This window comes from Helianthus annuus, chromosome 9, assembly GCF_002127325.2.
Source record: "Helianthus annuus cultivar XRQ/B chromosome 9, HanXRQr2.0-SUNRISE, whole genome shotgun sequence".
NCBI lineage: Eukaryota > Viridiplantae > Streptophyta > Magnoliopsida > Asterales > Asteraceae > Helianthus > Helianthus annuus.
The window spans coordinates 105,701,168-105,711,757 of record NC_035441.2 but is presented as its reverse complement, the minus strand read 5'-3'; positions in this window follow the sequence as shown (position 1 = coordinate 105,711,757).

Here is a 10,590-nt window from a genome sequence, read left to right as displayed (position 1 = left end):
AACCCTTGATTTGAAAAAAAAACATTTTTGAGAAATTTATATTTCAATACGCATCGTATAGGCCTATACGATGCGTATTAATCGATGATTTTACTGAAATACCCCTGGTTTCTGATAAATTCAGGGGTATTTTTGAGAAAATTCAAAGTTTAATACGAATCATATAGGCCTATACGATTCGTATTAAGCTGATATACGATACAACATAGGCCTATACGATCGTATATGGCATTATTTCAAATTTAGTGTTATCGTGTTTCCCTCGGTTCGACGCGTATACGTCTCGTTTTTTGCCGAACTTTCGCATATTTTGTCGTTTTATTACGTATACCTTCAACATAAGTCGTTTCGGTGCCGTTCGGTTACGTGCGAATATCTTATTCTATGATTACGTACAGTTTTGTTTGAAATCCACTTGAACTCCATAGTGCCATATTATATGTATACGTGTGTGGAAATATCGTTAATCGCGTACTTTGACGTATTTTTGCGTATTTTGACGTATTCTAACATATTGTTGCGTATTTAATAGTATTTTTGATGTATTTTAGCGTATTTTAGCTTATTTTAACGTATTTTAGGGTATTTTTATGTATTTTAGCGTATTTTAGAGTATTTTAGCGTATTTTAGCGTATTTTAACGTATTTTAGGGTATTTTAGCGCATTTTAACGTATTTTAACATATTTTAGGGTATTTTAGCGTATTTTAACGTATTGTAACGTATTTTAGCGTATTTTAACGTTTTGTAACGTATTTTAGACAACAACAGATAATGAACAGATTGTTGGACTTCTTGTTCCTACATGCCTCAATTCATCTTTTTTACTCTTTTTTCGATTTCAACAAATAGTACCGCAATATTTTTTGACTACGAAAACGGTGGCTATGCGAAATATAAACCGCAATCGTTTGTGACTATGGGAAACACAAGTTTTCTTTTTGAGCTTGATGGATGTCCGTTATCTCAATTGAGGCGTGCATTATTTAAATCTGAATATAACTAGATGTTACGTGTAACTTCATTAAACCAAGAAGAAAGCCTATTTTCAAAACACATGTGTTCGTATCAGCGTTGTTTATCACCCTGTGTGAGCATTGGAAACCCGACAAACAGTCTTGACAACTGTGACAGCTTATCTACCTGTGTGTGTCACATCCATCCTGTTATAGCAATCGATATCATTAACTACCAAAAGAATGCATACACAAATAAGTTCCAGTGAGTCCTAGAACACTCGCAATCCTCCACCGGCTTTGAAACCGGACGAAATCTACGAAGAAACTGTTCGATTTCACGGTGAGTTTGTGGATTTGTTCTCGAAATTGAAGGAAAAGGAGTAAAAAAGATGAATTAAGGCGTGCATTGTTTAAATCTGAATCAGTTGTTAGGGTTTCGTTTCTTCATGCTCCAACTAAAACCTTGAATCCCAATGCTTCTCTAAAGATATTCATTGCACATTCAATATTCATTGTCCACTAGAACTATTTGTGTATACATTCTGTTGCACATTCAATATTCATTGTCCAACAAATTCTGTCTGTCTGAACCCACCGAAATCCACAAATTCCAACAGTTTCTCCGTCGCTAATTTCTCCACTCACCGTCAAATCAAACAGTTTCTTCATAGATTCCGTCAGGTTTCAAAGCCGGTTGAGGATTACGAGTGTTCTAGACTCGTTCAAACTATGTGACATGTGTCTATTACAATGGTCCCGGTACTATTTGTGTATGCATTCTTTTGGAGAACTTATCGTGTGTCGCAGTTGGGAAAGATGACCGAATAGAGATTTGAATAACAAACTGTGGAGAACTTGTTTGCGTTATCCATCAACATTAGCTCGAAGAAACCAAATTCGTAACAATGAGTCTGAGTCCATTGTTGTTCGTGAATGTTTCGAATCATCATAGAAGACGTGTCGGGTTCTTCTTCTAGTGGTCGGGCTTCCAATGCTCACACAGGGTGATAAACAACGCTGATATCATCATAGAAGCGTTGGGATTCAAGGGTTTATGAGTCAAAGTTAACATTCAGATTCAGATTCAGATTCAGAAAGCAGATGATTTTGTACTTGTTTTATTCTCTTTAATCTATTAGAACGATTCTTGTTTTGTCACGTACATGCGTTTAATTCCCAACATCCTTGTAGTGTTTAGAATGTTTGAAGGAAATGTTGGTTCGATACCACCGGTTTCTAACTTTATGCTTGCATCCACCACAGAGAATATTAACTTTGTTGGAATCTATGAAGAAACTGTTTGATTTCACGGTGAGTGGAGAAATTAGTGACGGAGAAACTGTTTGTATTTGTGGATTTCGGTTGGTTCAGAAACTTAACAAGAGAAGAAACTAAAAAAAGCGGTGAACGGTATTTAACGTACACACCGCATTCGAAGATCCTTGCATTAGACATAATTTGTTGTAATTTGTGGATCAACATAAATAACTGAAATAGTTCTCTTTAATCTATTAGAACGATCCTTGTTTTGAGAACCTGATTCTGTTGTTCAGTACCAACAGAATGCATACACAAATAGTTCTAGTGGACGAAGCAAGTGAAACCGGAGCTATTGTTCAGTACCATCAGCGTTGTTAACTACCAAAAGAATGCATACACAAATAGTTCTAGTGGACGAAGCAAAGAGACCGTTGTGTATCTGAATCAGGTTCTCAAACAAACCGTGAAATCGAACAGTTTCTTCGTATATTTCGTCCGGTTTCAAAGCCGATTTCAATTTCCATTGATCAAATAATAAAAACCCTAAGAATGCATACACAAATAGTTCTAGTGGACGAAGCAAAGAGACCGCCTTGTTAATTTTAATGAAGCAATGAAGATTGAATCTGCAAACCGCAACCTTTATTGATCTGGAATTAGAGAACCGTTGTTAACAAGAGTATGTTGTTCCAAGATCAATTCCAAGATTATTGATGGTAACAAGAGTATGTTATTCCAAGATCAATTCCAATTGCAGTTGATGAAACCGGAGCTGTTATCTCGGTTGTTCAGTACTTTCGTGATAAATACAATGTTCATCTTCGTTATCCTTTGCTTTCTGCAATTCAAGCAGGCACGGATGCTAAATGTACTGTTATTACATCCGAGATGATTCAAGTGAGTCCTATAAAGCAAGTGTCGGTCTATTCAATTGAGAGGAATCATTGCATTACAACCCTGTTGAAAAACATAATAGATAAATTTAGGGAAAATGGGGTTGAAAGATGATAACCCAACAGTGGAGGATCTCATTCGACAGCTTCGACAAATTAAGGGGTATTCTCAAATAACGTTTCCTAGATGTTTGAAGACCAACAAATGTCCAAAGTGCTGCTTCTTCGTTCGCGTGACGGAAAGCTACCGCGTGACAGGAAGCTACCTTGCAAAAATTAAAATATTAAATCGACACCCTCAATACGCATCGTATAGGCCTATACGATGTGTATTACTATAACACCTCGAAAATTCATGTCCAATATCATGTCAACACGTGTCATGGACTTAAACGTGTAAAGGATTAAATTAGAGGGACCAAAGTTGACAAAACAGAAATCTATGTGCGTAAAAGGATTCAAAGTGTCAACAATGAATAAATATATCTTTCAATAACCTTACATGATGTCTATAACCTTAAACGAATAAATCATGGATCATACGAAGCTAATTGTGAAAGAAAGTGAGGAATTACAAACTACAGGGGCTAAATGTGTCAACATGTTTAAACTATACCTTTGAGTGATCTTTTAGCAGACCCGTAGCTTTGTAATGATAAATTATACTCACAAGAATGTGTGATAAAAATTTCACAAGGTTTCGATAAAGTATGAGAAAGTTATGACAATATTCGTATACAAGGGGTTTAAAGCGTCAAACTGCAAAAGTATGTCAATTCATAGGGTATCGAACCTTCCGGAATATTACCATGAGTTAATTATACTCTATTTAACCTTTGTATAGCTTAGATATAGGCTTAGAGGTGTTTGGTGCGCAAAAACAAACTTTTATGTCATGCAGGGACTAAAAGTGTCAAAAAGTGCACAAGTTTACACTTTCGCGCATATCTCGCATTCTCAATATCCCCGGACACCCAAAAATTTATGTAAGCACTAAAATATTTTATTTTAGTGTTTGGCTTGATAAAATTCCATTCGTCGCGTAATTTGGATCGTTTTTGGCATCCGTCCGTGTTTCGTCGTAATTAGCCGAACAACGTGACCGTACGGCCAAACGAACCGACATCCGGCATGTTTTTAAGCATGTTTCATGTCTCCTATGTTTAAGCATCATAGTGGAGCCTTAAAATGAGGTTAACGGGCCTTAAACGTGCCTAAAATGACCTTAGGAGCAAACAGGGACCATTTCTGTCATTTAGTAAAGCTGTTTGCTGAATCGTGCATCCCAGGCGGGGCGTGTAAGCCTCCTTGAGGTCTTATGCGGGGCGCCTCAGCCCTGCAGATCAGCAAAAATTATTTTACAGCTGTTAACAGCCTGTTCCAGCTTGTTCCAGCCCTTGTTGATGGTATTTTTAAATCCTTGGGCAGCCCATGGTATACCAAAACAGTGGGTAATAGGTGTACGGCTCAGATTTAATCACGATTTACGAGGAACGATCCTAACGGTCCTCAAAAATCTATAAATACCCCTTTGATTTGGTGTTCATTTGCACCATCTCCTTCAATCTGCTTACTCTCTGAGTTGTGAGGATCTTGAACTTTTTTTTGAGAGCCTCCTTCAGTTCATAGGACCCTTCGTAAGTCCTCTTTCGTGTTTAGTTTAATTATTTTAGCGGTTATAGCCGAAAAGTCAAACGTTCGATAAACGCTTGACCTTTTTAAACGGCTAAGCCATGGTTCGCAACGAACATGGCTACGTGACCGTAATTAGGTAGGTAATTAACCCTTTAAAGGGCGCCTCCTAATTACCACATTTACTTAGTTTAATTGTCGGGTCAAATTAAAGTCAAACGGGTTAGTTTTAAATAAAAATTCATAACTACTAATATAAAAGTTATGAAATCAGTTTTGCCACTCTAATAACTTAGTAAATATTAGTTGAACATGTTTAAACATGATTCAACTCGACAATTCTAAGATAGGCCCGGTTCAGAGCCGAAAGTCGCGAAAGTTGACTTTTGCTTTGACTTTCAGTTCTGACCCGAATTAGACTTATTTAGATATGCCTTAGGATTCCTTTAGGATCATGTTATAGGTTAGTGTAACCCTATGAGGTTATACAACCTGAATCCTTAGTTATCCTATTCATTTGCAAGTTTCCGTTATATGCCGAATTGTTGACCGTTATGCCCTTTTGACCTTAAAACGATATTTTTAAAAATGTAAGAGGATAGAAACCTTCACTACTGAATTATAAACTTGTACCTAAAATTTGACATCAGTTTGAGGTCTAGATTAGGAGTTATGCTCAATACCGTAATTAGAAAGCCTTTTATTAATTAAACGGCGTAATTAGCATATATCCTATCTAAACCCAATTTTTGATGCCAAACTTTTTACCCACTGATGTAATATAATATTTTGGGATTTTTGGAGATTTTTATTTATTTTTAGGCTGATCGTAACCTAGAGTTCTAAGCTTGATTCAGTAAATGCCGGTTTTGCCCTTTTGGGCTATAAAATGAGTTTTATAAATCTGATTGACCCCAAACCTTTTTCTACTGACCTAATATGTTAAATAAATTATTTTGAGTCTTCTGGAATTTTAAGAATATCAGCTTTCTATACCAAACCCGGAGATGGCTCCAAATCGCCTTTTTAAGCGTTTTTAGCACATAAGTATGTACTAGAACCTATTTAAGCATATGGGATTGAAACCTACTGATGTATTCAGTAAAACGTTATATTTTAACAGTAGGAGGATATCTTAAACTCAGAATTTCAGTTTTGACCTTTTAGGTATTTATGAAATTACCAAAACGCCCCTACGGTGTCTAGAATGATTGAGATTGATAAATTTCACATAGGATTAATACCCTACTGTTATAACTTAGTAAATTAAGTATATTTACTGATTTAATCAGACCTGTAACTCAGGTTATTATTTAAACCCTCTTACAGCCTTTAAAATGACCAAAATGCCCTTATGAGGCATAAATTGGGTTTAAAACCATTTGGGGCATAATGGAAGGTATCATTCTGATATCACAACATGTTTAAGGCATATTAACTTAGGAAACTTGTATATGACTCTTATGGTTACTCGTTACGCACTTTATGCGTTCGGATCGGCGTAGGTAACTAGTTTACCCATTTTAGCCGAAACGGGTCAAACCATATCATTTCAGTCTTAAAATCCTGAATGTGATTAAGTTACCCATATTAAACAAGTATGCAAGCTTGTTGGGTCGAAACCACATTCTAAAATGGTATTCGCCTTATCGTGCGTTTAAACCGTAATCTTCATTTAAGAACTAACCGGTCTAGGCTTAGGCCAAATTAAAAGACCCGTTGGGATTCTAATGGGTTATTAAAAACCTTCGTTCCAGATTAGGAGCCCAGTAAAAGTTATCTGTACTTTCTGATTTGATACACGGCTTGGATTGAATTTATATTCAGCTCAGGTAAATACCCTTAACTTATTTTCCCTATACGGGCTTGGGATACGGTACTATAAAAGTACCGCTTGGTCGGGTGTATGTAGTCATTTAAATCGTATTGTGATTGATGTATTTACATAACCTGTTTGATATGTATTATTTGGTGTATGGCCCTTGGGGGTTAAATGACCATGTCCCGGATATCCTTGGCATCATTCATGAAATGGCCACGACCTAAGCACGGGGTGTAGGCGTACACCTGACAGTTGCATTATGTAAAAACTGGTATCCCACTATAAGGAATCGACCTTGTAGGCATTATACCTGTGGCGTGTCAGCTAACTTAAGTCCGGCCCTACAAACCGACCCTAATGGACAACAAATGAGTAAAACTGTATACAAGATTATTTTGAATAATTGTCCCAAGTTATAAAATATTTTTGCCGAAGTGCATTTAAATCAATTTTCAAACTCTTTTCAAAATGAGTCAGTTAAGTTGTATTTACCAGTGCAAACTGACGTATTTTCCAAAAAGGCTAAGTGCAGGTGCTAGACGAAATAGGCTGGCTACTCCAGGCATCATTACTCAAGTCTCGCAAGCTTTAGATGTCAAAGTCTGTTGAACAGTTTTCCTTTTTATTTGATCCGCCTGTGGATCTATTTCGACTGTTTTGTAATACTTAAACATTACAATCTATTCAGTTGAAATAAATCTATCTTTTGCTTCCGCTGTGCATTTTATATGTTGTGTTGTTTGACTATGATGATATCAATGACGTCACGATACTCCCCACCGGGCCCACCGGTGACTTGTGGAAAATAGGGGTGTGACAATTACTTTTTGGTAGGGGACAATGGCAGCCTTTGGCAGGCATAGAAGTTTGAACCCACCTCAATACGCATCGTATAGGCCTACACGATGCGTATTGAGGGTGTCGATTTTATCCCCCAAGGTGTGCCAATAATATGACCCTTACAATTAACACCATCATGAAACATAAAATCTGAGTGGGTCCAATGTTCAACGAGTGGGACAACCATCCTCCTTAAAAAAAATTTCGTGATATATGTAAGTAAAAATCCTGAGCAACATCTATAAAATTTTATAACACTCATGAAAACAAAGCCCATAATAAAAACCAAATTAGAAATTCAGAATTTGTAAATATGAATTTAGTATAAACAAAACAACCTCTAAACCTTAAAACCTTATTAGCAGCGATAGACAAACGACCCTTATGTAAGTCCCATAAAGGATCTTTCAATGATATCGACCACAAACTTGTGTTTGTGCGGAATCCAAACACAAGTTGATTCAAGATGCAAACCACAAACAATTATGAAACAGAAAGCTTATCTTGCATTCACCGATTGAAGATGACTGATACAAGACTCAAAAGTGGTTTCGGCTGGCTCCTAGATATCGAGAACAACTGATCAACCTTGAAACAACATTAAAGGTTGACTTATATACTAACCAACTTGGGCCTAAAGCCCCTATACTAGCTCAGCCGAATCCAAGACCCATTACACATGATTTCGACCGAAAACATTAAGCTAAACATAGTTACAAGCCCAATCCAATTAACTATACTAACCCACTATGTATAAACCTTGGATTCTAATAATCTCCCCTAGGTTTATAGCATAGGGGGGCATGTCGATCTTGAACTGCTTCCGCTGCCACCAACCTTATCTTTATAACCTGCAAATCCTTTCTTCCTTGAGTGTATCGCACCAGCAACAGCTGCCGTCCATCTTTAGCTATCATCTCGTACTTCTCAGTAGATCGGATCCGGTTCTGTGCTAGCACGTCCAAATCTTGTAAACATACTGACAATAAATCAACTGGGTCAGTCAATCTATACTACACGTCATCATCACACACAATCAAGGCCTATCCTACAGTCTTATCATATGCTCAGCAATACAGCTTTTTCAGAACACCCTCTGGGATTTTCTTCGCTAATGGTATCGTGTTCTCTTTATCTGTGGGTGGCCAAACCACAATCTTCGTTCTCCTATTGGTTCGAGGATCACGTACTCTTGGAGCAGGTTTCAAGATAGATTCCGCAGTTTTCATAGACGAAAATGCCACACCCCCAAAATCCACCTGCGGAGCACCACCGCTTGGGAGCGTGACTGACCAGGATCAAGCCATCAATCATATCAAACGTAGCATTTTATAATGAAAGTAATTAATGTAATTCCTCATGACATGATTGATGTTTCAAAACCAAACATCGTTTAAGTAGCGGAAGCATAGTAATGTATCTCAAAATAATTATATGTTCACATAAAGATCATGATCCACATCCCACAACGACCCGCTCCTCCCTGTGCAAGCTCCATAATGTACCTAAGGTCCTGCAAGGCATGCAGCAAATAATCAACAAACTAGTTGAGCGAGTTCACAGAAAGTAAGTTCATAATGTAATGCATAAGTATAGCTAGTGGGGGGCTTCCCATACTAGTGTGTAATAAAGGTGGGGGCTTCCCATGTTCATCCTGGTTAATGAGGGCTTCTCATTAACGGTACTTACTAGACTAACTTCCGACCATGTGTTCTTCTTTACCGAGAACAGGAAAACGTACAGGGTCACGTAGGCTTTACGTGACGTGCCCTTCCCCGAGGACAGTGGTACGCGTGGGGGCTACGTAGGCTTTACGCAGCGTGGCCTTCCGACCTGGAAGCCAGTAGATGGTATTGGGTTACGTAGGTTTTACGTAACGTGTCCTCCCGGCCCGGGAGACATATGGCAAATATACTGGGTTACGTAGGCTTTACGTAACGTGTCCTGACTAACCTGAGGACGATGGTCTATAGTCTGGTATATGCGTAAGTATGAGTAACTCCTTTTACAATAACATATCCAACCCAATTCCCAACCCGGGAATCCCATGCCTTGGCTGTGTGAACTCACCTTGGTTTGCTCGGCAGATACACAGAAAGTACAAGTAGCAAGTAAATGGTCACTCACGTCCTATCATGGTTATTATACGAGTCAGGTTCGTATATAGCACATATATAGTAATCACGTATAGTCATGGCAACATGTACGCACGTAAGCAGATAAGACATAGCATGTGAGGATCCAATTGTCTAAGTCCAACAATACCCGGCCCAATAGCATAACAGCCTAGATTCTCACTCGGCCCAAACAGTAATCGTATACAAGTCCATTAACAAACAATCCACCAATCCAATCATTGGGCCCAACTGATTGGGCCCGTAACAACGAAAGCCCAAAATAGTTTATGTGCAAAGGTGGTCTCGACTCGCAACGGGGTTACGAGTCGCAACGGGGATCTCGAGTCGTAACAGCTGAATACGAGTCGCAACAAGTGGTCTCGGCTCATCATGGTTTGGTTGCGAGTCGCAACATGACTCGCAACCGTGGTTGCGGTTCGTGCGGTTTGGTCACGAGTGGGGTTCCGACTCGCAATCCGAGTCGCAACCGAACGTGTAACTGGTTTCCATACTTTTAGTCAATTATACTCCGTGATTTCAGCTAACAGTTTGGTCAGTTTCGGAAACAGATCAAATCAACAATTAATCTATAATCAAGCATGTTCATAATCAACATCAATTCAAGAACAATTAACCAATCTTGTACAGAACATGTAATCGGATCATGTGATACATAATCCCATAGACTAACATGCAACCTAGGTCATGAAAACCCAAAACGAATCATCATACCAACCTTTCGGGAACAATCTATGTTAGCCGATCCTCAATCGTTTAATCTAATATTATCATACACACAATCCAAACATATATCATGTTAACCGATTTATCAAGCATCTCGCTATTTGAATAACATCATACATCCGATTTGCATGAACATACATAAGAGCCGATTTAACAAAACATTTATCAATTAACATCCCAATCAATACATTAACAAGAATTCTCGGTTAATCAAACACCAACATACAAAACCATACGATAACCATTTAACAAGCAACCTAATTATCAAGCACTAACCGGTTGGATTGAAGGTAGAGGATCGATTCGTTTCACAAGCTTCAAAG